This window comes from Pezoporus occidentalis, unplaced genomic scaffold (assembly GCF_034315485.1).
Source record: "Pezoporus occidentalis ecotype Australia unplaced genomic scaffold, CSIRO_AGI_Poc_V1 ctg191, whole genome shotgun sequence".
Classification (NCBI taxonomy): domain Eukaryota; kingdom Metazoa; phylum Chordata; class Aves; order Psittaciformes; family Psittacidae; genus Pezoporus; species Pezoporus occidentalis.
The window spans coordinates 1,078,484-1,106,178 of NW_026913760.1; the positions used below are offsets into that span (position 1 = coordinate 1,078,484).

Here is a 27,695-nt window from a genome sequence, read left to right on the forward strand (position 1 = left end):
CCCACTCTTGTTGTATCTTGTGAACTGAGCTCTAGGAGTGGAATGTCTCATTTTTGACAGTAAAGATGAATTTGTTTTCTATGCAAACTGCTAATGAAATCTTAATTATGAAAGCTTCCTTGGAAACTCTGAATTTAGGGGATTTTTGAGGATTAAAAGGAGAAAAAACTCGGGAAGACCAGAGGATGGAGGGATTTGGGTGGATCAATGGGACAGCAGCCATATGAACAATGTCTGAGCTCTAACAGTATTGTGTTTCCTCTTGTGTGTGGACTGGTTCCCAATCAATGAAGGAGGCACTTGATAAGTTTTCTTATATCAAATGAAAATCTTGGAACAAGGAGAAGTATACTCCTTAAATTTAGTAGTGCAGATCAACAGATTGAGTTTTCTCCTTGCTCTGGTAAAAGCTGATGAGCTTGCAGTTTCACAAAGGTCCACAGTTTGTTTTGCAGACAGACAGTTAAGGAGCTAAAAGCAAGTTGGATTTGGAAAGTTTTGAACTGTTCATCTTTAATTCACACAATTACCTTACAGGATATAAAATAAAACCAATAAAACCTAGAAGAATAACAATAAAACAATAAAACCTAGAAGAATAACTTCCTGGACAGACATGCCCCAGGGCGGGACACTTGGTGGTTCATGAGTGGCTTGAATTGGACCATGGAGCTGAATTAGAAAGGAGCCTCCTGTGCTACTTCTGAGTCATGTTCCCATTGTTTTTTTGGGCAAACCACATTCTACTGCCCCAGATTTGTTTGATGGGCAAAGAGAGACTTTTTGTATCTCAAATCTTTTGTTTGGCACCTTCAATCGCTCCTTAGCAAAACAAAACCAAGCAAAAGCTTAACTGAGTTTGGTTTTCTAACTCAAAGGCTATGGTACTCTGTAACCATAAAAGAAGGTCGAGCCCTACACATGCTTCCTCTATTCCTATTTGATATCTAATCTTTCTAAGAAGTGTTTTGTCCCAGGCAGACTGTTCTTAACAAGAAGGATCATGAAGCTGGTCCAGTTGCTGAGGGACTGGCACTGAAACTGGTGACTGGAAATTGGCACAGGATTTTAAAAGACTTTTGCCAAAACCCATTAAAATTATGTAATCATATTAAACACACACTAAATACACTGTGCATATTGCTGCTACATTCAGGTTATGAAATCATTTAATAACAAAGTATGTAGTAGATATATAAGATTGTAAGAAGAGAGGGACTGTTCTGAAGCATACTGAAATCAGAGGAAATCCTGTTGGCTGCAGTGGGTTCTAGATGGGAACATCCAAATGGTACTGTATTATTTCAGTAGGGGAAAAAGGTGTGATTGTAAGTTCAGCACTTGGACCTGTTGTCCAGAACCAGGATGCAACCCCCTCTTCAGATGTTTCATTTCTGCCACAGAACAAATGTAGCAAACTCAGTAATAGTGCAGACTTCTGACACTGGCAATTCCCAGAGCGTCTGAAGCTTCTAAGGCAGCAGACGGGCTGCTTGATCTGCAGTACTTCTGCTCTCTCCAGAGTGACTGACAACTCGTGTTAGTGTTCTTCTCTGGAAACAAAGCTCAGCATAACAGCGATGAGGCTGGACCAGAACTTCTGCTGGAGTTCCCTGTATACTCCATGGAAAACAGTAGTCCTGTAAAGGTTTCTACTTGGAAATTACTTGGGGGTGGAGAACTGGTGTTCTTAGGAGTTTGAGAGATTATCACCAGCAGTGAAGTTTCGATTCTACTGATGCTTCCATTTTAATTCACAAACTCACTCCAATTCAATTCTTTTGCAGCAGGCCCTTTTTTTGTCTTCACATCTCCCACATTCTGTGGCTCAGAATATACTTCTGCTTAAAACCTCTGAGCTCTTACACATCTCTAGTAGAATGGCCACTTCATCTTCCTGCTGCTGCTAACAAAATGTAGAAAGATAGATTTACTTTTGCTTCCCTCCTCAGCCAGTTTTTCACTGCAGAACAAACTTCGAGAACCTGATTGCACCAGATGATTTAGCTCTATGGCCAAATAGGCCCTGCTTGATTAAGATGGATTGTAGCTGTATTTGAAGCAATAGTAATTAAGACTCCCATGGCAAGCAAGGAAAAATAACAAATTAATCTAATAAGAGCTTATGGGGAACTCTTAAATTGAAAAGAAATCCAAAATTCCGGAACACTGGTAAAATCAGTTTATTAAAGCTCATAGAATTATTACAATCCTTAATTTTTTTTTTTTTTTTTGTATTTGTGTTGAAATTTGTAGCTTTTAATTTTAAAAATACTTAAAATTGGAGCAGAAACTGAAAGCCTGATTTTTTTTGGCACAGAATAGACACTTTCAGTTAACTCCCAAGATCTCTTTAAAATGAGATGAACTATGTTAAGAGTCTATTTCTAATAGTTTTTTACACAATACATGCAGCTGGTAATGCCTTTCTATCACAAGAATCTATCTAGATTGCATGATCTTTAGTAGTAAATAACTTCTTAAAATACACTGAAAATAAAGACTGTGAGGTCTAATAAGCAGTATGAGGTCTCTTGGTCCTGAGCTTGTGTTGCTCATGACGCTCCAGAGCTCTCTCGATATCGCACAAGTCTTTTCATAGTTTGGTGCCTCACTTTCTATGTGTGTTCAAATGAAATGAGCACCTCTTGAAGGCAGTGGAAGGTACATTTACAGTGTGCAAAGCTTTGACATGATCACTGAACTATTAGTGCTTTTAACTATTTCTATACCAATTCTAGCTCGTTGTGCAGAGGTGAAGCATTTAATGTCTGGTGGTCAACTGCACTAATGATCCTGCTCTTCAGGTGCAGCTGACAGAAAAAACCCAAATGATTTAAGGGTGATACTACTTTGAGAAGAGAGGTGGCTTGTTCAGCTTTTTAAAGTCCTTCAGATAATGTCTTTTATATCTATGATTGATTTATTTGATATTTATGCAGTTGGCAGTGGGATTTGAAATATAACATAAGCACTTCCTGAGATGTCAGTACTCCGATGTTAGTGGTCTGAACAAGGATGTAATTCATATCTGCAGGTGCTTACTCTGGTATCAAACACTTCAATAACATCATGCTTGTGGAATCCGGCACTCCCCAGTGTCCCATTTGTATCCTGATATGCCCACGTCTTTCCTATGTGTGTTTTTCTTTCTTAAGGAGCTCTCATTTCCTTCAATAGGATATGTTTTATTTCATCCTTTTTCCTGCATTTACTCATATTAATGTCACCGCATGCACTGGTAATAGCTCGGCTTGGAAATAACCCGTATATCCCTGAAAACACTGGGCCTGAAATTCAATGCCTGGGATACTTTATTAAGAAAGAATGGATGTTTAAGTGTAGGGAGGTAATCATTCCTTTTTTGGACTCTGTTCTAGCGCGTTCAGAGGTGCATCAAGCACGCTCAGCCACAGCCTGATGCCCTCTGCATTGTTCTGGTAGGCAGTGGTTGAGAGACCGGGCTGGAAAGTTTTCTGGGTCTTTTCTGCAGAGGGGCCATACAGTTTGAAAGTGGATGTTGCCAGATAGAGGATAAAGAGACTGTAGATACCTGCAGGCTTCTCTTAAAAGAATGCCTCCAGAATGAAAAGGACAGAAGTCAGCTCATAGAATCATAGAATGGTTTGGGTTGGAAAGGACCTTAAGATCACCAGTACCAGCCTCCTGCCGTGGGCAGGAACGCCTCACACTAGACTATTTCTCCCAGGGCTCTGTCCAGCCTGGCCTGGACCACTGCCAGGGATGGAGCCAGATGATAGTCTCTTGCAACTCCTTTCCTTTGTGACTTCTTCCCATTTCACTCCATCTATGAAAAACGTGAGGTTAGTTTCCAACCTCTTTAAGTGATGGTGATCTCTTCATTTGCTTGCAAAGTACATTTGCGTGTTTTGTGGGGTCTGACTATAAGGTGTTGTGAGAAGTGCTAGTTAGCACTTCTCTGGAATGGCATTGTCCCTCTTCCAGTTGCTTTGGAGACACAAGTCTTAATAAGCCTCCTCTAGACAAGGCAAAAGGATCTGACATGGAAGGACTTGAGGCTTACAAAGGTTATAGAGTTGATTACCAAACACAACAGTATCAGGAGGAATCCCATTTCAGAAGCTCCAAAATGCCACAGCAAGTTCTTAGTTAGGAGGCCCCTTTGGAGCAGCTCTTTGATTAAATATACTGGAGTGTTCAGTGCATGAAATCTTTTTATTTCCTGTCATTATCTTGGTACAATCACAAGTGCCTTTTTTATTATTTTGATGGATGTGCTCATCAGCTGTAGCTTTTCCCATCCCTGGGGGAATTTGCCTGCCCTGAAAAGCTGAACTACACAATATCTAGTAGAAACTAAATTCTTTTCCCAGCTGGTAGGTAGTGCAGCACCGGTGTCTCTAGTTAACGGTGCTCTACTTGGGGAAATGTGACAAGCCATAATCTGTTTGAACAACTCACTTGGGTAAGTTAGTGCTTCATTGTAAACCCTCGTAGGTGACTCAGCTGGGAGATTGCAATGAACAGGAATGCTACAGATTAAAGGGTCTTGCTTGCAACTCGAGCCACCCCTTTACAAGGCATAGGATCTGTATGAATACATCTTACTATAAAGCCAGCCTAGGTTTCATGTTTGTTTGCAGCAAGAAGTGATTTTTGGTACTAAACTTCAGCTGGTGGAGTAAGCCCACATTTGCAGTGGAAGCAGACCCAATCTTTTGTGTTGCCACAACATCTATATTGCAGTGGCAGGTAGATTTTCTTTTTTCCTGAGACATCTTTGCATTAGGCTGCATAGAAACTGGGTTGATTTAGAGAGAGAAACCTTGCTGTGTTAGGCTGACTTTGCCTGAGATTGGATGTTTTGTTCTTATGTTGTGGTTTTGATACACATTAAAGTACAAGGTGTGAATAAATGTGGGAGAAAATAAGCCCTGTAACCTCTGTTAGGATTTTGTGACTGTCATTCAATGAGCCATGTGGTGACAGAGTCAATGCAGATAAACCAGCTCTGCCTCCTACTACTTGGAATAAAGAGGACTGCTTCAGTTTGAGCTGTACAGGAGCTATGACCCAAAAGGGAATTTATATATATATAATGAAAGACAATGGTCCAATTATGCTGAAGCATATTACGGGTTGGTATGATGAGAATGCCCTTATAAGATCTGAGAAGTACAATCTAGTGTGGCTTATAAGATACTTAAAACCCCACAGATGGGGTTGGGAGAGGCATACAGTATTCATGTTCTTTCACTCTCACAGTTTATAAATAGCAAAAATGCAATTTCCTGCTTTCATTCAGGGCAGCTGCAAGTCACACTGGCCTGTGGCAAATGGCCAGTTTGACTCAGGATTAAGCCCAAGTGCCACATGCATCTTACCTGCTTCAGCCAAAGCTGTACTTGAGCAATGCTCTCTGTCTTTCTCAAATTTCCCCCTTCTTCCCATCATCGCACAACTTCGCTTTTCATTTTAAACATGTTCTTCTATGATCCAGCCTAGAAAATAGGTAATTCTCTGCTACCAGCAGGTGGGGATGGGGAATACAGGGCATTAACTCTAATGGGGGAAGAAACAAAACAAAGAGGAATAAATTTCATTTCCTCTCTTCAGCAGGTGGAACAAGTCTGCCTGCCTGAGTGAAGTGTATGCTCCTGTCTTCCCCTCCACACAGCCTCTTCTTAATCGTTAGGGTTATTTCTCCTTTTAGCTGGCAGGACTTCAGTGCATCTCTCCAGAGAAGTAAGCAAATGTGATTGGTTTTGCTGTTTTGTCTTTATAGTGTTTCAAATATCCTAGAGCTTCTAATTCTGGGAGAGGGCAAGTTTTCCCTTCACAATTACTCACTGAATGTGCTGAAGGGAAGCAAAGAAATAAACAAGTCTAGAAATCAAACTGCCATGGTTGCCAAGGGTGTGCACTTCCTCAGTGATGTGCTGCAGGAAAGCCACACCTCAAAACACTGAATCTCTGCAGACAAGAGCTTCTTAAAGGTTTAGCAGTTCCTATGCGTAGAGAAAAAGAACATTGGGGCATGCTGGCCTGTCCCTTTCAGAGAGATTGAACACAGAGAAACGTGTAGACATGCATAGAAAACAGTAATGTAATGATTAAATTACTGTGATAAATCCAAAAGATTAATGTTTTTCGTTCTCCCTTTCACAAAAATAAGGTGGTTCTAACTCCAGCTATGCTAAAATTCAGAAAACAAACTACTTCTCATTTTTTTCCTTTCTGCTTGAATGTTGTGGCTATCCAGCCTCATGGGTGCCTTTCACAGCCAAGCCTCTTCCTAAAGGAAAGGAATAGGCAAGCCAGAGGGAACAAGAGAGGGCAGGGGTGTGGTGACCTGATGGGTCACCTGTGGAGCAGCCTGGGCTCAGGTGCTTTTAGTTACCCTGATTGCAGCCTCCTCCTCAGCACCAGCTCAGTGGTGCTGGGCTTTGCAGGGAGCAGGTAAGTTCTTTGAGGGGTTTTTCCCCTCAAATTTCTTTTTATATTTACTTTTTCCCCATTTCTGTGATGTAATGAATGTAGTTTTGGAACTGTGACTCCAGAACTACCTTAGAGTAAATCCTGCTTTGTGTTTGGGGAACGGGACAGGGTGTTGCTTTGTGTTTGAAGAAAGCGATGTTTTGGGGTGATAATGGTTCTGCTCAGTGGGTGCTGAAAGCTCTCTGTATGAGGGGGGCTCTTTAGCTTTTCATGGAATCTGTTCCTTGAAGTGATTCTCCTGATTAAGTAATGCCTGAAATGAAACAACACTCCAGCCCTAATAGCAAGATTGCCCTTATCCTGCTTTGAGTCTCATTTGGCTTCACTTTGCTGCCTAGGCTTATTTCCTTCCTGGAAGGTTCTAGAGCAGCTATGAAGCTTTGCTGGCTATGTAGTGGAAAGGAAAAATTGTGGTCCAAAATGCTCTCAGATGCTGTCTGCAGACATGATAAGCTGTTTCTCAAGTAGTACCTTAAGTAGTCTCTGGTGGCTTTGCTCATTGTACTCCTGGTTTAACTCCCCTTGGGTTCATAGCCTTGAGATCCTCCCTAGATTTCAATCCAAGGTCTCATTTCACTCTGCTTGCAATTAGGACAATGGGGTATTGGGGTGTTTGGTCAGCAAAGGTCTCAGCTAAATGTGACATTGGGCTTTGAATGAATTTCAAACAGTAATTTGAGCTTTGAAGGCCTTAGAGGGCATGTTTTTGCTTCTGTGGTGTGTGTAAAACAGCAAAAGGAGAGGGCTGGGTTTTGATTTTACTATGAAAACTTGGAGAATTGGGTAAGGTTGTTTTCTTTGGGTGCTGCTGGGTTTGAGTAAGCTGAACTGGGGCAACCATCTTGTCTGTCCATCCCCTCATCCCCATTTTGTGCTGCACATCACCAGCTGTAAGGGGTTTGTTAATGCAGATTGGAGGCACCTGAATGGTGTTTTCAGGGGGAGGGCAGCGAGCAGAGACACAGCTTCCACAAAAGAAGGGCCATAATGAAGCAATTGGATGTATCTGGGAAGTGGAAGGTTAAGCACTAAGCAGATCCAAAGTTACACAATTGTTACCTCTCAATACAGCCTATAAATGGTGGGTAGCATGCTCTAAAAGCTGTGGAGCTGTGTTGGTGTTTGCTCTGCCCGGGCTAATTCACCCTTCTGCCTAGTAGGTAGATTAGGCTAAGCAGAGTGGCTTGCTAGTGGGACTAAACCACTTCCTGCAACAGCAAGAGCTAGAACTAGTTCAAGTGTCTCTGGGCAGTTGTTGCCTTGCGCCCTGTGGATGTGACTGCCGTGACGGCGCACGTTAATTCCCCTTTCTGTCCAGCTATTTTCCCTTTCACCCTTCACATGTTTCATTCCCGGTCTCATAATGATTTAAACACGTGCTTAACGTTATGCACTGTGCGTAACCCTATTGATGTGCATAAATCTTGTGAGAATAGGGTTTACACGTGTGCTGCAGTGAATTTAGTCAGAGTATAAACTCGAGCACATGGGTACACTTTCACAGGATCAGGGCCTCGGGTGCAGGGCAGGATGGTCTTTTACTGTGTGCCTGGACAATGCGATTTATCATAGCAGGGAGCAAAACACATCCATAAATGAGTGCAAGGTGTCTGCCAGCACAAATCCAGTTGCCTTAAAATTGCAAAGGTGGAAGTAATCTTTGAGGATGGGGAGGGGTGGTGGGGAATGAAAAGTTATTAAAAGCAGAAGAGATCTCAGGGAACCCAACTTCGTTTCATTCTGATGAAGAAGCTTTGAATACAATAGGGAAAAAGCATTGGGAGTAATTATCCAAAATGGGTGGCATAAATCCGAGCAGAAAGTAATACATCAGTTTTAAAGCTACTCATTTCAAACTGTGAGTTAGATTTATTTGACCTGCATTTGGGAGCAAATATTAATGAAAGGGCGAAGGCAGCTTATGGCTCTTTCAGTTCTTTCATTTCCCACTAGATGTCTCCGGTGTAAAAACTAATTATGAATGTTCTTGATTTAATTTGGAAAAAAAAATTGGATGAAGCTTTTTTTTTTTCTTATTTCTTTTCAAGTATTGTGCTGTTGTGCAGCTTAACCCTTGATCTTTCTGCAGTAACTACTTCAGCCTCAAGTATGACAAGAGGCTGCTTAGAAACGATGCAGTTAATGGAATACTCTTTAATAAAGAGTTGTCCAAGTATTATGAGAATCAAATCTTTATTCCTAACCAATTCTTTGGCTCCCATCTTTAACATGTAACTTAGCTCCCAGCTCTGATGACACATGTTCCATAGCCTATGAAACTTCCCTGTTTTTTCACTTATCACAGTATTGTGCTCTGTTTGAACTTGGACCTCCTTTATGAGGAAAACTTCTGGGTGAATCTCCAAAAGTGGTTTCGTTTGTCTCGCTTCCTGTTTGCTAAAATTGATGGGGCTCTAAATAGATACAAGGATGCACTTATGTGGATTACACTGCAGAGTTGGGGCTTAATCCTAGAAAAAAGCAGGATTTCTGTTGCCTGCTGATGGGAAGCCATTAGAAATGCTTCTAACGCACAAAGAAGTTGTGCACAGATGCACAAAGTGGGGTAGTGCTTTAGGTAGCAGTGGTTTGGGATTGACCTGCTCATATTTCATTTAAAACAAGTTTGGTTGATTTGTCTTTCTTTATTCTTTTTAAAAGCCTGGAGCTTGCTGCTGTCTGCATGATGGTTTCACCCTGCTGCTGTCTGATGAATATCCAGCTACAGAGGACTGGGCAGTTTATGCGTGGAACAAGCCAAAAACCCATCTCTACACTTGGCCTTTTTGAGGTAAGGACCAAAATCAAAATGTCAGGCTTGGAATAAAGCATAGTTAGTTCCACTCCTGCAGATCTGCAGTTAGTTGTGTATTTGCTTTACCATTGTGCATCTGTTTTCCTAGTCCAAGTTGACAGGTTGTCAAAATCTGCGATCAGGTGTGAAATTTGTCCATTGACTTTCGCCTGTACTAACGGTTTAGATTTCTAGGAAAGGTTTTCAATGAGTGTTTTGGAAATTCACTGTTGAAACATTTCTGTTAGCTCTGATGGTGCTTTTAGTGCTGGAGTTTCATTGTCTTCGTGGCCATTATTATCTTCAGCAGCAGAAAAATTAGGTCAGTACAAGACACTTGTGGAAAACATCCTGGTTTGTATCTTCCCTGCACCATTTCGGTGTGCAGGGTACGAGCTGCTTTGATGGTGACAGCTTTGAGCAAGACCACCACAACCAACAGTTTGTTAGTGTCAGAACCAGGCTGCAGACCAGGTACTACCATGGCCCTTGCCCCACCCAAGCAGATTGGTGACAACTCCTCAAGTGGAATTTAGGGATGTGCAAATTCAACAGCTGGTTTATTGTCCTTTCCAGTCCCCTCTTACGCTCGGCTCTGCTCTCCCAAGATAGACATGCCATTAAACCCAGTGTAATCACTGGCACAGCAGGTGTATTGAGAAACAGACATCGAGCAGTGTTTTAAATAAAAGGCCTGAGTAATAATAATAATAATATTAAAAAGCAAACAAAAATCCCCACTGCCAGTCACCACAAGAAAAGGTATCCACTGGGAAATGAATAATTGCCCTCTGTGGACTGCACAGCATATGCTGGCTGCATCCTGCTGCCATTTGCATTTCAAACTGTTGAAGTTAAATTATAGCATTATAAAGAAACCCACTTCAAAACCTAAAGCTTAAAGGTACAAAGGCAACAACGATCCAATCTGAAATGTCTTCATAGCTATTACATAGATGTAAGACTTGTGATGGATGGCAGAAAACAAGCGCACAAAGAGTTCTTTTACAACTCTTTTCCCCACTTAATGACAATGAAGCGTAAACAAACATTGCCAAAGAGTTGCTGACATTATTCTGATCACTTTATTTCACTCTGCTGCTCATATTACTGGGTGCTGGGGTGCAGTTTGTTGAGAGTGAATGTTCTCTGGTCAGTTCTGTGTTCAACATCTCAAAGATCACTTCCCAGAGTGGTCAGGGAAAAGCTGCTTTTCCTGTCTAATTTCATACTCCTAAACTGAATCTCTCTGAATTTAAACTGTGTGGTATTTGTGAGCAGTTGACTTTGAATATACTGGACAAAAGATTTCAAACTTGGTATGCGTTTTTCTACTTGTGTTTGCTTGGGTTTTAAAATCTGGCTGCTTTAATGGGAATGAGGTTCCTGAAAAGTCTCTCCCTTTCATGGTTTCACTGCTGGTTAGTTATGCAAATAGGTAATGAGAAAAGGTGATTCCTTCCAATCCACCTCCAGCTTCACTCCCAAAATCAAAGGCTTCATAATTCAGCGAAGCACCTCGGCCTGTAGTAACATTCACGTGGTGTTAAGACCAATCTGATGTATCCTGCCTCTTGGCAGCGCTTAGCTTGAACTCACATGAGCAGTGCTTGCGATAAAGCCTGTCTGAAGCACAGGCCGAGGAAGCCCGTATCTGCTTGTGAAAGGCGTAATCTCAGCTGTGTGAAGTGTGGGGAGCACAGGTTACACCATGCAAGTATGGCTGAGTGGGAAGCAATGGTAGCTGTGATTTCTGGGACACTCCTGTACTTTGTTAAATGTATAAATGTGTGCTAAGCAGCTTTGTTTTCAACTGCTGTGGGGTGGTACTGATGAAATAGCACGCAGCCTGAAACACCACCAGCAGGGACCTGCCCTTTCTTTTGCTTGCTTTCTTAAACTTGCACTTTCTTTCTTGCACTTTTCTTTCTTATACTAATCTTACTGGATTATATCTCACATTGAACCCTGTTCTTCAGTCTGGCCTTTCAGAGGTAGTTGCAGGTCTCAACACTTGCACAGTGTGCTGCTGTGTGTGCATCTCACAGAATCCCTAAGCTTGACAGGAGTCTGTGGGCACTATTATAATTAGATAATAGAATAATTTCATATGCAATTGAAAGTGCTGCAGGGAAAGAAGAGGGATGTTTGGGAAAGTGGATTGTAATTACTTGAGCTGGAATTTGGCCAGGATACAGAGGTTAGTCTTGTGAAAAGTACCGAGGGACCTTCAGTGAACACAACTAGTTAGGATCTCAGTTAGACTCCTGATTTAAAAGGTGCAGCCCTCACAGCCTGGTGCCCCCATGGTGTACTCAGGCAGGACTGAACAGAGCTAGCAGAAAAAGCCACAAGCAATTTTCCCTGACAAAGGTAAAAAGGAAATGGAGGTGACTGGGAATGACTTTTATTCTGCCCTAAATTGTCCTTGACATTTTCTCCAACACTTCCCACATGAAACAAACAATTGGATTCAACATGAAATTCTGTGTGTGTGGGGAGGCACCTCCCTGCTGAAGGGAGCTGGGATTTCAAGGCTAGTGGCTAATGTGATTGTATGGTCATGTAAAAGACCTCAAAAACCGGGAATTTGGCACTGTTTTCAGTGGAAGATAAGCAGAAACCCCGTGTCACCTACTAGAAAATCCCAGCATAAAGTTTGAGCCTTAATCAGACCGAGCAGTCCAGTAATGGTTCAGTTTTCAGTCCTGGAGAAGATGCTGGTGTCATTAAGGAAGACTCTGACTTCTCTCTGAAAAGGACCCTTCTTATTTTCATCTTTACTGCTAGTCAGAAAGATATATACTCTCCAAATAATAGCAGTTTCCTTGTGCTGGAGTTATAGTGGCTTTGTGATACAATAAACAGCACCCTGTCATAAGTCTTGTGTAAAAAATGGCCTGACATTTCTTTAAGAGTAAAGAGAAACACTACAGCAGCGATGACCTCTGCGCAAGGTCACAGATGTTTTGCATGGTGGTTCCATGCTTCTACGCTAGGATATATTGCTTACTTTTCACAAAGAGTTTTCCTGAGGAATTACAGTACGTTCCAAAACGTCGGCTGAGCTCCACTCAGCCTTTCAGGGCTCATTTTTTAACTGATACTAACCAGAGTAAATATGGCAGGGTGGTGGGTCACTAACTTTTTGTTCCCCTTCCTTTCACTCGGTTTGTACTTTAAAATGAACTAGTCTGAAATGGCTAAAGGTCCAAATTGGATGGAATTTTACAGAATAAAATGGAGCAGGTCTTGAGGAGGTTTGTGATTCAGCACGAGTTTGGAGAGCTGCCGAAGTGTTTGGAGATTTATCAGGACATCTGTGGCAGTTGAATTGGAGATCTTGCCACAGTAGTTTACTCATTACATTTCTTATACTTCCCAGCATGTGTGAAGTCAGCTGGTGGAACTTTCTGCCACCAGCCACTGCTGAAGGGCTCGGTGGTGTGTGCAAACCCTGGGGAGAAGGTTTGAGGTTTATATCTTTATTTTTTAATGCCAGGTTGGATGGGGCTTGGAGCAAGCTGCTCTAGGGGAAGATATCCCTGCCTATGGCAGGGGATTGGAACTGGATGAGCTCTAAGGTCCCTTTGACCCAAACCAGTCTGGGATTCTATGATCCCACGGTGGTATCAATAGAGCTGCCTGATTTGAGAGGACTATGCCATTTGCTGCTGATAGATCCAGTTGTGCATTTGACCCCTGTGTATATATGTATTGAATGCATCATCAACGAGGAACTCGCTAGGGTCACCAAAAACCGTTTCCCTTAGGACATTTCACATTAGTGGTCCATTCCCTTGGGATGCTGTGCAGCTGGGTTCCTACTCCTGCGTCAGCTCAGACTGAGGGTAACAGAACTTCCTGAGCTCGGGGGTAATAATGAAAACCTTGCTGATGTATCAGCTGAAAATGTTCCTGGGCACTTCAATCACATGGACAGAAGCATGCCAGGAAGCCAGTCCATCCTGGCAAAGTAGGGATTCAGCCTAATGAATGTCAGTTGAAATAGCTGTGATAATTCGCTTTTCAAACTGTCTAATCTTAGATATTAGGGTAACCCAGAATCAGTTCTGGTGTATCTTCATATGGTAAGCAGGAACAAGCTGGCTGCTCTGTGAATATTGTGAGCTCTCTGCAGTAACACCAAGAAGTAGATGTGAGGCCAGGAGCCATTTTCAGCAGGTGGAGCCTAGGCTGCCACACAGGCAGTACCAGCTGAAAGACAAATAAGTATGGGTGAAGATTTTGATCTTATCTAGGTTACCACAGCAAGTTCATCTGAGCCATTAGCCCAGGTTTCTCCATAGAACACATTCAGCCATAGCACAGCAAGGCTATTTTCTGTCTCCAGTTCTGCAGATGGCTTCTTTAGGGTAGTTCACTGCTTCATAATGAGTCTGCATTTGAAGAGGAAAAGTGTTGGTTTGTACATACAGTAAGAAGTTCATACCCCAAACAGTTTAGCACCTCAAGAAATGTAATGAAGGGAACAGGAAGCACAAGGGATGTTGCATGATCCTAGGAAAAAAGAAATAAAGCCCAGAAAAGAACACAGTTCCATAGACTTCTGCTCTGGTGTTTCATCTGTGGGACCAGGCTTTTTCAGATGGTTTCAGCTAGTTGAAAGGCCAGGTAGCAACGGAAGGTGAATAAAACCCCAATTCTGCTGAGTAGCATGTTCTTTGGTGAATGCTGTCATTGACCCTGGTGGTATATCTGCAGAGTAAGGGCACTAAGGCAAGCAAGGATGTTCCTGTGTAAGCCATTTTGAGGCTTGATTCTGGTTCAGCAAGGAGCAATCTCTGTTCTCCGAGTCTGCCCCACTGTATGCTCAGAACTGTTTCTGATGTGCTTTGCAATCAAATAACGTAGAAGTTTTAGTTACCACGTGGGACGAGTAAAACACATAACCCAAAACTAATTTGTCACAATTTAATGGTGTGATGCCCTTCCTAGTAGGGTAGAAAATGATCATCTCCGTTGCCTGGGGGCACGATATCATACAGAAACGCTTTCTCTGCTCCTTAAGTACTGTCCATTGGACATTAATTCACTTAACTGGCATTCTGTTTAAAGGACAAACAGTGTTAAAACATCAATACCCTTGTTTCTCAGAGATCTGTGGGTGTTTGGTGTTTGGCTGATAGATAGTGGTGGTGATCTGGTCATTTCAAATGAAAATTTAACTGTGTGCTCCGAGTATGGCAGTGGAGGGTAGTGATGCCCTTAGGAATTGCTTTCCCAGTTTTTCTGCCATAAATGCTTTAGAAGTACCAAATAAACCATATAAATAAGCTCTGGTTAGTACTGTTAGGTAAGATTTAGTTCTGAGCTTTTCTGTTCTGAGTATGTTTGTGTGGGACAGATAGTCCCAGTCAGTAAAGATCACACAGGCTTTTAGTATGTTATTTTATCTATATGGTGATGTTCCAGAACCATGTTACAGAATCATAGACTGCTGGAATGGTTTGGGTTGGAAGGGACCTTAAAGCTCATCCTGCCCCATGGGCAGGGACAACTTCCACTAGAGCAGCTTGCTCCAAGCCCCTGTGTCCAACCTGGCCCTGAATGCTGCCAGGGATGGGACATGTGTTACCCTTCCTGATTTTGATAAGGAGATTTCTGCTGAGAACTGTGCTCTGTATTTGACTTAAACATGGACAATCTTCTTGTTCTCCCTTGCATGCGCTTGAAAACGTATCCAAGTGCACTTGAAATCACCCAAGTGATTGGAAGTGACCTGGGGCTTTGGGGTGGTCCCTTCTTTGCCTAAATATAAATGAGTCTCTCTGCTGGATTTGTATCAGTGCCTGACTTGTGGCATCTTCCATATCTTCCTCATTCCTTAGTTTTCTGATGTGCATATTATCATTGATATTATCGTCTTGACATTGTGTTGGCACCAAAGTTTAGACCTTTACAGAAGATAGCATGTTGATAATAGTTCATTTTAGTAGGGCTTTGCACTTAGGAAGTTCAAAGGGTTTAATAAGTGAAGGTCAAGGTATCAGCTGCAGTTTCTTCTATGGGAAACTGAGGCAGGGAGACATTTTCTGGATTATGTGGCAAGTGATGTAAATGGATGAGCTGGTTTTGTTGGCAGACTGCTGAGCTGCTCTGATCGTGTGATCTAAACCAATAGTGCATAAATCTTGAAGGGTAGGATGAGGAATAACAACTCCTCCAGGCAGAGTTCCTGCTTCCCCCTCTCGCTGTTTGCTCTTGTGAAGTGGTGACTTGAGAAGGACTACCAGGCATGAAAACCTCCTACTTTACACAATTAGTCAACATAGTCCCCTGGCTTGGCATTGCATAAATTACACTGAACACCTTTGTCCCTGGGTAAACTGTAACAGGAGAAGAAGAGCCAGGAGGTAGCTGGAATCACAACTGTTAATGACAAAAGAAAACTTCTAGCTGGCTTTCCAATGTCTGTTAATACGGTGCCATTTAAAAGGTTCCAGTTAGGGCTTTCACCACTTGACCACTGCTTGATCCATGAAATTGCAAAGCAAACCCTTCGTTAGCCGTTTGGTGCAGCAGTTTCATCTGCTTTCCCGTTCTTCTTCAGCCCTCCCCTTTCCTCCTCTCAGCCAGTCTTTCCAGCTAGGTAAAGGAACTCTGGATTTGATCCTGGCTGTTCTTTCACTGGGGTTTTCAAACAGCAAAAAAGTCCCTTTATCTTAAAAGCAAACAAAAAGAGGCTGATAACAGAGTGGAAAAGGAGTTCAGAGGTAATCCAAAAGGAAAGATACTGGATTTTCTTGAGAAGGGGATCTGGACCCTTCCTTACTGCTCTGATTTTGGCGTGTATTGTTTTATCCACAAGATGGCAACAGACCGCTACCTACAGAGCCCGCCCTTATCACAACTGGCAGCCTCTAGCTGAGGTTTCTCCCCTTTATCTTGGTTACTTTATTTAAAGGTATAGCAAACAGTGACCTTTGCTGCCTTGAACTCTATGGAGAAATGTCTGAGACATGTACAATGTGCTTCCTTTGTTTAAATAGACACTGTCAAGGTGTTGTTCACTCTGTCATTCAAACCCCCCAGGGAAGCTCAGCACTAGAACAAATTTTCTTAGAGGTATTTTATCCCCTTTGCACGTGTAGGATGGTTTGGAAAGGACTGTCATTTCAGGTGGGAAGGGAAAGGATGCGCTTCCAGCTCGGCAATTTCAGAGATGACCTTGGGGGATGTCTCTTTGCTCACCTATCTCTTTGTTCAGCCTCAATTTCCCACCTATAAAATAACTCATTTTTGTGGAAAATCCATAGGAAACCTGGACCATCATGTTGCTGTATGAGTGAGATGAGCACATGCTGGGGGTTGGTTGGGTGGTTGGTTGATTGCTTGAGTTTTTAGAAAGTATGTGTGAAGGGAATTTGAAAGCACGGCTTGTTGAAAGATGCTGTGGAGTGGCAGAATACCATAGTGTATATTTGGGAATCAAAAGCAAGAACAATGTGAGCAATACCTTTCCTGCAACTCCCCTGGAAGGAACATCTCTGCTGAGGCACGTATCTCTTCCAAGCTGTTCTGTCACAAGAGCCAACAGGGTATTCCCAGTTTTGGCCTCAGGTGGACTTGAGCAGTGTCCGCTAGAGAGCAAAAGCTGTCTGTGTGATACATCTTCTGTGTAGGCCTGAGGCCATTATCTCTTATCCCCTCATCTACAGAAGCGCAGGCTAGAAATGGAAAATTCTCCTGATTTCTGCAATTATTTGCAACTGAGATCCTCTTGTGATTGTTCCTTATTTAGATTGAGCTGTTTGCTATCACTTTAAAAACAATAGGCTCTTGGGTGGGGAGGGGGGTTGTATAGCCTTCAATAATTAGACTCGAAAGTGCCAAGGGACATGACAAATGAATCTTCACTGAAAGATGGGCTGAATATTTAAACTGAATGCACACAGCTGGTGATCTTGTTCTTCACCATGTGGCCAAAACCTGCTCACCTTATTCAGAAAAGTCCTACTGACTGGAACACAAGCAAGCTGTAGAGGGGTTGGCACACAGTGTGGCATTAAGGGTATATCTACTTACATAGGAATTGTCCTGTTATCAGAATGGCGCTTACTTGATTGACTCTGGCCAGTTTGGAGGACTGTAGCAGTCAGTTTTTATGAGGTGCTTAAGTCATTGAGTAGCAATAGTTATACTCTAACCAGACCGTAAGCTAAGATTTTCAACTTCCATTATAGGTACTGAATCTGAGACCCTTGAGGAAGACTTAATATCCAAATCAAAGAAAGAAGGCAGCCTTAAAATCAGGCAAATCTGTCAGGTAACTTCTGTCTGAATGAGGCATTGAGAATCTTTAGCTGTTTTCAGTCTCAGCCACAGTGTGCAGAGGTTGCTGTGCTGATGTAGGAGATACTTTGGTAGGTCTCAGCCAGACCCAAGGGGGTGGCATGTTTGGTTCAGTGTTAACTCTTGCTGGAGCTCTGGGAGTGGAAGGACATGGTTTCCTTGGCTTTTCTGGTTTAGATAGAATGCTTTCAGGAACAGAGTTCTGTTCACTAGGTGGGTAAGAGAAACCACCTCCTCTATGCCTAGAGAAGAACTCTGTGCCTGCAGGGCTCTTAACAGATGGTTTCCACCCTTACAGTTCTGCTGTGCACACAGTGTTTGTTCACCCAGTCAACTGACTGGAGGTTCATGATGATTATGTGCTCTGAAACTGTACAGTTACATTAACTTTATGAGCTTAACGGGAACATAACTATACATGGCCTTGTGTTGGAGTTCTAGCAACACGTGTGTTAGGTATGAGATCAAGGTTTAATAGTATCTTGTTTTCTAATGTTTACCTCCCAGTTAGATGAACTAGTGATCATTGTCGAATAACAACCTAGCTGCCATGTAATTACACAGGTTTTCATTGTGATGCTATTCACTATTAACCATTATACCTCAATGTGTTCTCTGAAATCAGTAAGATTTCTATCTTGTTTGAAGCCATTTAGATTCCTGTACTATGTAAGCATTGACTGTGCTCCTGAGCAAATAGGAAATTTACTTGTCAAAGTTTGAGGGTTGCTTTTTGTTTGGTTGCTCTTTAAGAACAGATTTTGGTTCTTGGGTGGTTCTTGCTGCTTTCTTCATTGCACGTCTGTGATCTGTGCCCTCTGTAAGTAGCACAGGGGTAATGCTCCAAGAGAGGAGCCACTATTTCACGGTTGATAAATGCACTGATAGTACCAGTGCAATACAAATGATGCAATATTTGACTCCATCGTGGAAGTGTTTTATTTCACTATTATGAAACTGCCCTGAGTTAAATCCCATTTCAGCCAGTGGACTATACAGAAAAGGTTGTTGGTTTGTTTCCTGTAAAGTATCTTTGATATCTAATGAGCTGACTATGAGGCATAAGAATTTGTGAAAGAAAAATGTGAATATCATAAAAAATACATCAATATTTGGCTAAGCTTTAGTTATGTTTTGTTTCTTTTGCTCCAAATGCATATAATTCCATTGAAAAAAGGAAAAAGAAAACAGAACAGTTCCTCAGCAGGGCCTGATTTTTCCTTCCTATTAATATGAGAAGAAATTCTTGGTATTTTTGCAGCTTTTGGCTTTTGAGTCAAAAATGCTTTGATTTAACTTTCTGGTTGCATTCTGTTCTGTTGCCCTCTGCTTCAATTGCCATTGCACTGCTGCTGAGAGTAAGTCAGGGTGAATGAGCACAGCCACACGCTCTGCTTTAGTGCACTTCCAGGTGGTGTTGGTGTTTAAAACAACTGTTGGAGAGGCCTCAGAACTGCAAACAGGGCTTGGCAGAGGGGCTGTGTTCAGATTACTCTTAAATAATGAAAGAGTACAAAGCAAGTGAGCAAAGGTATCGGAAGCAAAGCCCTTCAGTGTAGCACTTGGTGTGAACGTGAGAGCCTTCCCTTGGACCCCTGCACTGCCACGCATATGGTCTCGTGCTTAATAATGTGACATGCTGCACACTGAGAAACTATTTTGTTGAAAATATGAGGAAAGCAGCATCTTTGCTTTTTGTGGAAAATTAGTGCTGGGCTACGGAGATGATTTGCTTTTCTTGGAAAGGTTTTGCATACAAACTTCTTCTGTTTAACGTGGCGAATACAAATGTAACCTGGTCACTTGATTAAAGCTCTCATTTGCTTTATGTTTTCCATGTGAGAACCACCTTCTCTGGGACACAGATTGGCTGCTTCTGGTTACTGACTAGTAGTTGTCCTTTATATTCACCATTAGGCTTTGTATCACCACTTGGCATCAGCAAGCTTGCTAATGGCAATGTCTTTTCCTAGGAAAAGAAAAAGAATGACCTAATCTAAACTAAGAAATATGCACTTGAATTCTATGGTCTTTTCTTACATTTAGCATCATGGGTTTTTTTCCTTTGTGCCTCATCTTGAACAACTAGGTTTTTTGTCTTTTCCCTCCCCCTGTAAGAGTTCCCTGGGATTTTCAGGTGAAGTGATATAAGTTTATCTCTGATGATCTCAGATCTGAATGTTCCTTTTGAGGAGGAGGAAGAAGAAATGGCCATCTGGCCTGAATACCTATTGCACTGTAAACATGTTTGGACTCTGACTTTAACAATGTGAGGCTCATGGAAATGTGTGTTAGAACCTGGATTTTGCAGCTGGAGTCGGGGGGGGGGGGGGGGGGGGGAGAGTTGTTTGGAATCATGGGAAAGGTCTGGATTGAATATTTAGTCTTGGTCTTTAACTGGTAGAGGTTAAGGATGGTGTTTTATGGTTCAGTAGTTCGGGGAGTGCTTTAGTTGCTCAGTAATGCAGCAGTGCAGTGTTCTGACAGCATTTTCATTTGAATATCTTCTGATGCCAAAATGTGGCCATGACTTGAGGCCTGAAACAGTGTTTTGGGGTTTTGAGCAGGAGCAAAACTTACAGGGGATAAGGTGTCCTCACCTCTGCAGAGCACCTTAAGATACGGCAAGTAAACTCTGCAAATTGGGTCCAGATTTATCACCCACATGCTGTATTGTCTACATGCACAGAAGGGGATTTGTTAGCATTATCATTTACCTAGGTAGCGCTGAGAAGTGTGATATTGTGGAACATATGGGCTGCAATATCATGGCAGAGTAGCCTGTGTGAAGGATGCAGCAGCTCAGAAAATATTCTCGGTTTTGTCAGTTTAAACGCATGCTGTTTAAAACGAATTGAAGCAAAACATTTGGATTACTATGGCTTGAAAAAAATGCTTTACAATGCCTGTCTTCCTACCTCTTGTTCCAGTTCAGTGACTACAATTAAGAAAAAAAAAAACCCGAGACAAACCCAGCAAAGTTTGTTACTCTAAAATAGAAAATAACACCTTAGCCACGTGAAGTCAGTGAGTCTTCATTGCCTGACATGACTGAACTCCAAAGAAGAAATGGTCTGGTTCTGAAAGATGATGAGCCCTTTCTTTACTGTCAGTGACACTTAAGTGAGTGCAAGAGTATCTTGCAGCTAAGGGTAAATGTGCTTTGCATGTCCTGTGGTATTCATAGAATCATAGAACAGTTAGGGTTGGAAAGGGCCTTTAAGATCATCTAATTCCAGTGTCCCCGCCAGGGGCACGGACACTTCACACAAGACCATGATCAAGTGTAGGTCCTGATTCAAAACCCAGTGATCTAGAGGATATTCCACCTGTGTCACTTAGGGTTATTAAGAAATGCTCTGATTTTAGCAGGAGATGTATTTTCAGCTATTTAAGAGGCTGATCCTGTCAGTGAAATCGGGGGGCAGCACACAGTTCCAGTCCTATTCTATCACTTGTTCTCCATGCGTTAGCAAAGCCACGATGCCGCTGAACCCAACTCCAGCTTTTGTCACACTTTTGGAGGATTTGTCTTCACATGCCTTTTGCATTATTGCAACCGACAAGTCTAAGACACTGTCTAATGTTAATTCTGCTCATTGCTGCCAATTATAATCAGAGCTAGTCAAAATAAACAAATTAAACAAATAAACATGTCAAAACATCTCAGCCCCAGAGAAAATACGCCAAGTCTGAACTCTCAGTGCTGCAGCAGCACCGATGTGCTGCGTGTTGTAAAACGTTCCATCACATTTTTCACCTTTTGTCGAGGAAAGGAAAGAAAAGGTGGGTCAGTTTAGAATTACAGTTTAGTTCTACCCTGCTAAAGAGCCTGCAACTGAAACCAAATGAAACCCAAATGTGCCTTCAGCTCCTTCACCCAACCTAATGATCATCTGCTGTATGTTTTAAATGCTTTCTTAGGGCTTGGGGTTTTTTCCTCCCTGAGTGATTCTTTGCTGTCAGAGTGCCAAGATGCTAAATCATTGTAGGATTTGGACAAGATGCAGGTGAAAATATACCAAATGCGGATATACACTTCAATATAAAACATGCTGCTGCTGTGACATAACACCATCCAAAATGGTAAAATACTGTGCAATTTAACTTCGAAAGTACCCCAGGTTTAAAGGAGACCTACATAAAACATGTCTTTGCTACACGGAGGGGACGTTGCAGCCTGGATTTGCTAAAAATCAGTGGTAATGGGAGGAGGGGGCAAAACTTTTTTAGTGGTATGTTAACCTTAAAAATATGTTGTGAGGTTCAAGGGAAAAGCTGTCGCTTTAGACAGGTGGTTCTTGTAAAGAGGTGATCTTTTAAAGTGCACTCTCACAACAGCAAAACCAGCTTCTCGGCAGAGATAAAGCTACAGTGCAGGTGACTGCTGGGACTCTTCTCTTGTCCATCAGAGCTTTCAAATCTGCTCTCAGAGTTTGCGTTTGGAAAGGGACTTGCTTTTTTAATATAAGCCACATGCACCAAATACCTGTTTCAAGTAGTTGGTGAGTTAGAAATGGATCCTTGAAATGCAACGCATAGGCACTGTGCCCTTGCCTTTACAAATCTGAGCCTATCCCTTGTTGTGTGTGTAATTAGAAGACTTGCTCCATGTGGGTAACCAGTGGTGAGGCTGTGCCTGAATTTCTTGGGAAGAAACAATTGTCTGTTGTAGGTTGCTGTGACCCATCCCTAGCAAGTTGGACAGGGCTTGGAGCAAGCTGCTCTAGTGGAAGGTGGAACTGGTGGAACCCCAACAGGGGTTGGAACTGCATGAGCTTTAAGGTCCCTTCCAGCCCAAACCAGGCTGTGATTCTGTGATTCCACTGAGATCATTTATGCCAAGTTCTCGAAGGCTGTGGAGGCATGGGATGGAGAGAGGGACAGCCTTAAGGTAAAATGAAGGGGAATGCCTCAGCAAATGACTGCAGGGATTGACTGAGCTGTGTAACAAATACTTGCTCAGCCTGAAATAACATTGGGAAGACACAGCAGTATTTTGCTCAGCCCTGGAGGAAAATCCAAGGCAACTTCCTCGAGGTGTGTTGGATTTTGCAAGGCAGTTTGAAGAGAGTGTGAATTCCCCACAAAAATATACAGGACTCTTAACTGCCGAGGTTCTTCCTTCTCTCCTTCCCTTCCTTTTCTTCTCCCCACAATGTTTTTAATGTACACAGGGTCTGGGGAGAAAAGGAACACTGTGCCTTTGAAATGTTGTTTGCTGAAGACAGTATATAGAATCTTGGTTATTAACAGCCTCTCACAAGACAGTTATTTTTGGAGTGGCCTCTGAGGAGGCAACCTCTTGGAATCGAACTCATTTATTCTGCGTTTCACTGTCCTGCCATTTCCTGCAGAGAGAGGGGAAAAGTGAAACCACATGTTTTGAGGAGCGAGCGTAGGAAACCCCACTGAAGACAAATGACTGCTCCTCTCCCCTGGCAATTAGTCCGGCCGGGCTGTTTGCCAGCCCAGGTGTTCCCGACTGGGTATAAATTTGCCAAAGAACAATGAAAATAGCAGCTGATTGTGCTGACAGATTCTTCTGGTAATTTCCTGTTGTTTGGCATCTTCAGGTTACTTTCCCACAATTACGGATCCTGATGAAGTCCTGGGCCTTCAAATCCACTTTTTAACTGCAAACAAAGTAATTACGTGTGTGTGTGCACGTGTGTAGCCCTGTCCTCCTCTCTAGCCCCCAGCCTTTCCCCCTCGTTCCCAGATGGTTTAATTTAATTCGTTTTGCAAAATACATATTTTAATGAGTCTGAATTTAAAAAAACTATTTGCACCTGCATCATATAGAATTTCTTGGCAGTCCCACCATAGCTTTTGCCAGGATTCATGCTTATTCTATCACTTAAACCTACCTCTTGGAAGGCTTTCCTCTTGTGCCTTCCATTATCTTCTACATCAGGGCTGCTCAAGAAACACTCGCTAATGGAACAGAGCCTTGAGCTGGCCACAGGAGGGGGGGAGAGTGATTTGACAGCTTGAGATGCTGACAACAAAGTTGTGTTAAAAGTGAGGGGTGTCTTCAGATACCAGGGATTGATTCTGGAGCTGGGGGAGAAACGGCTCTCCCTGAAGAGTTACAAGTTTTATCGTCTAGAAGGAGAGAGGGAGAGAACAGAGGGAAGGCAGACTTTACAGTCAGCCTAAAGCTTCGTGCAAGCCAGTCTGTCAGGAAGTTATAAATACTCGTTTGGGTTTCTTGAGCAACTCAAATTCTCTTTTTTTTGAGTTGGAACAGAGCTGGATGGGCACCAGGGGACATTGGCCCCAGGTCCATTGTCTCGTTCCTTCTCAGTGTGCATTCCAGAGAGATGGAGAACAGAGCACATGGGAGGGGGGTGTTGCTGCACTGTGTGTAAAAGAGAGCAGGAGAATTCTGTCCAGGCTTTCCTCTGTGCATTTCCTGCTTGTTTCATTATTCCTAGAAGATCAGTTTGAAAAGTAACCCCGAGTTTGGAAATACCTGTTGGAAGTACCATCAATTTGGAAATACCATCACTGATTTGTTTCCAGGGTTTGAATGTGCATTCCAGAGAACTCGGACTTCTGTGACTTAATAGGAATAAATGTCCTGCTTTGTCTAGAGAATTTTCTACCTTTTTGTTGTCCGTGGAGGGAGGAAATGTCAACTTATTTGTGGGGCAGGTGAATTAGAGCTTAGGCTGATGAAAACCACCCTGAGGTTTAACCTTTCCTCACAAAAGTGCAGTTTGGGCTAATTAAACATTCTGGCCAACGATCTGCCTTGCCTTCAAAACCCAAACCAAACCCCAGCCAGAAATCTCAGGTAGATGCTCTCAGCCTGGCTCCTCTGGAGGAGGGGAGGGACACCTATTTCAGTGGGTTGAGGACCTTTTCTCTCAGCTGCTCTCTGTTGGCTGCTCACAAATAGGATGGGAATTGTTGGGGTGCTAAGGCTGTGTCCTCTATCCCAAAGCATCCCCTTCTTTGAGGCCACTGTTTTGATCCACTTATGGAAACAACTCGCAAAATATCTTCTATCTCATGGGACCGACTTAGCCCTTGAGGTTCCTTTTAACCTCCTCAGCAGAGATCTCTATCCCTTCCAGGTCGTCTCTGGTTCAGATCCTGCTGACAGCCTTTGCAGGGCCTATCGCAGTTCCCTCAGTGATAATGGCTGTTACCAATGAGGGTCCCATGTGTATTTCACCAAGCAGGTTAGGAAAAGGAGGGAAATTGTGTTGTGAAACTCCCCCCTCGCCCTCTGGTTTTCATCAAAACATTCTTTTCGGTGGAAATCTTCTCCCAGCTGGAGTGTCGCCTTCTGTTCAAATCCCTAAAATTAGACTGAGAATCTTCTCTCGCTTAAACAAATCCATGCTGTCTGCTTTACAGTAATTATCCTTCTGTAGCAGCGGCAAAGACACGCAGGTCTGCAGCGTTCTTGGAAGATGAAAAGCCCCGAGCGGCTCGTCTTGGTCCTCACGCACATCGGGAAAGAGGTAGAACACATGGGACATGCAGGAGGGGTTGAAATGCTTCTCCCCATAAGCAGAAATATGCTACCCGTGCTGTGAATCCACCTTCCAGCGACTATTTCAGGTTTGTGACTCTGGGGAGCCACCAGCTATCTACCCACTCTGCCGGATTCAAAGCCTACTGAAGGCAATTAGAACCCCGTTGCTAATTATCAGTGAGATCTAGTGTCTGGTGTTACCAAGTCCTCCTGTCTATAGGTCCCATCTCGGTGCGTGTCCCCTTCCATGTGTCCCATCCCCCTGTTAAGGAATTCTGGTGACTCCATTGGCTTCTTGTCTCTGGGAAAGCTGATCCCAGTTAGTGGTCTCCCTGCATGCTTGTGTGAGATCAGGCAATAAATACTGCATGAATGTGACATGTCTCTAGTAGGACCTCGCTGTCTCCTCATCGATTTACAGTGAGTGAGCAACACAGCATCGTGCAGCCTCCATAAATCAGGGCTTGTGTTCTCATTTCATACTGTTAACGGTGTGTCAGGGGCTCACTCCTGTTGGGCTGAGCACTGCTGGTGGTGTGATCTGCCTTATGGTGCTCTGCACTGTGGCAGGTGCAATAGGTCCATGCTGCTGCTGGGGCAGCCGTGCTGCTCGCACTGTCATTGGGGGGGGCTTTTGAATTGTCTGCTGTTTCACACAGTTTTGTGGGGTTTTCTTATTTCTTTTCTGACTCATCATTAGTGAGTCAGATGGGTCTGAAATGGGATTGCTTCCATTCTAATGAAATAGTGGATGGAGGAGGTCCATTTCTGCTCCATAGCTCCCATTGATCCATTCTTCCTCTCCTCATTTTATCTGCCTCTCTTTCCCCCTTTCCTCTCTGTTGGGAGCCTTGTTTTTCCAGGGCAAGGACATCCTCTCCCAGCACTTGTTCAGCTCCTGATGTGGTGTGACCATCATTTCATGATATTTATGATATTCCCAAGACTTTAAACACTTGGATTCTGCCTCAGCTGGTGGAGAGAAACGGAATGTGGATCTGTCAGGATGTACCTCTGCTTCTTTTGCAAGCTTCCTGCATGACTTAAGGCAGGTCATTGTGCAGCTCTGCCTCCCTTTCCCTGTCTATGACATAGAGACAGTACCTCTATCCTACACACTGCTTCAAGATCTACAGAAGGAGATGTTTGCCAGAGTTGAGTGTTGTTTCATTTAAATTAAAACATCAGTGTTTAGAACCTGGTCCTAGTCTGCCTCGTGGTTCAGTTCTTTGCTGTTCACTTTAACCTTCACGAATTACACTGGAGGAAGGCCCTGGCTCATAAATCTGCCCCCAGACAAAGCGAACGAGAGAGGAAAGAAAACTGTTCCAGCAGGTGGTTGGCAGGACTTGAACCATAGACTCGAGCACCGGCACAGACCTCTGCAGGTCGGGTGCTGAAGGTGTCGCTTTGCTAACTGCCCGAGGAAGTGAGCTCTTAAAGTGCGTTTCCACCAACCGCTGCAGCTGAGGAGGTGACATGTTCTTTACAAGGATTTTACTTGCACCAAATGGGATTTTTAGTCTCGTTATAATCACTGAAAATGCTGCTTTCAGAATGTCCCACGCTGCCCAAGGAATTTGATCACCCAGGTCCTCATAAAATGAATGCAAGTGGAAGTCTAAACCCTGATGGTTGCAGTAAAAATGAGTATTGGTGTTTTGTTCCTTTTAGATAACAACCCTGCTGAACTGCGAGACAGGGCTAAAGGAGCAAAGGGGGGCCCTTTGTCCAAACCCCCTTGCTGTTTGCTGACTTTCCTGGTTTTAAACCATGCTTACCATGTAGCTCTGAGCACAGAGGACTTTCTCACCAAACAGCAGGCTGCGTCACTAAAGAGCCAGCTCCTCTTCAGCAAAAGTATCTTAAAATAGCCTTCATATAAAAAAAAACCCTAACCCTTTTTATTAGACTTTGTCTGAATGCAGCATTCTGGCAGGTAGTTATTGTGTTTCCAGACAGAAAAAGAGAGAATGCACAGTGTCTGTTAGATCGAAGCAGGACAATACAGCAGATTCTAAAGCATACGTCCTGTCTATGGGTATGAAAAAAAGATGGGATGATGTCTACTCTTTCTTTTCCATGTACTATTATCTTTGGATCAAGCAAAGAATGTTGGAATACCTAAAAGCATTATCCTGGCAAAAGCAGGGTTGGCATAGGCAGGGGAAGGAAGATCAGTGAGGCGCTGTGTAATGCCAGAGATAAAATGATACTCCATAGGTTTATCATTCCATCTGGCTGTTGAAGGTTGTGGAAATGTGTCTGGCCATTTTGCATCACTACATTAGGCTCTCCCAGCCATTGGCCTCACTTAAATATCTGCCTTCCCTTGAATTACTGTCTTTGCACTCAGAACACATTGATGATATTTGAGTTTTGTTGCTGAGCTTTCTCACTGTGGATTTTGTGGGTGGGAAAAGTGGGGATGGAAGAACTAACTGGGAAGTTATTGTTACTGAAGTTACAGTCAGAAATGCTGACTGTGATAAAATGCAAAAGCTTAAATGGTGTCCACTGCCACTTTTTTGTAGGCATTTGCAAATGGGCTGCTGGACTCCATGTAGTCTAATCCGCATCAGTGGACGTGCCAGGCTTATGTTACAGTCCCCT

At 43.0% G+C, this 27,695-nt stretch overlaps 1 long non-coding RNA gene across 4 annotated transcripts in view; it reads left to right on the forward strand.

Moving 5' to 3' along the window:
* Window positions 1-27,695, forward strand: part of LOC134162792 (uncharacterized) — a 71,801-nt gene that overhangs the window by 4,230 nt on the left and 39,876 nt on the right. For 3 of the 4 annotated variants that reach the window (XR_009964448.1, XR_009964451.1, XR_009964449.1), the window contains 2 exons: window positions 5,599-5,727; window positions 9,142-9,271. This is a non-coding gene — a long non-coding RNA (uncharacterized LOC134162792). The remainder of the gene's footprint in view (window positions 1-5,598; window positions 5,728-9,141; window positions 9,272-27,695) is intronic. The other variant, XR_009964450.1, reaches the window with a different exon arrangement.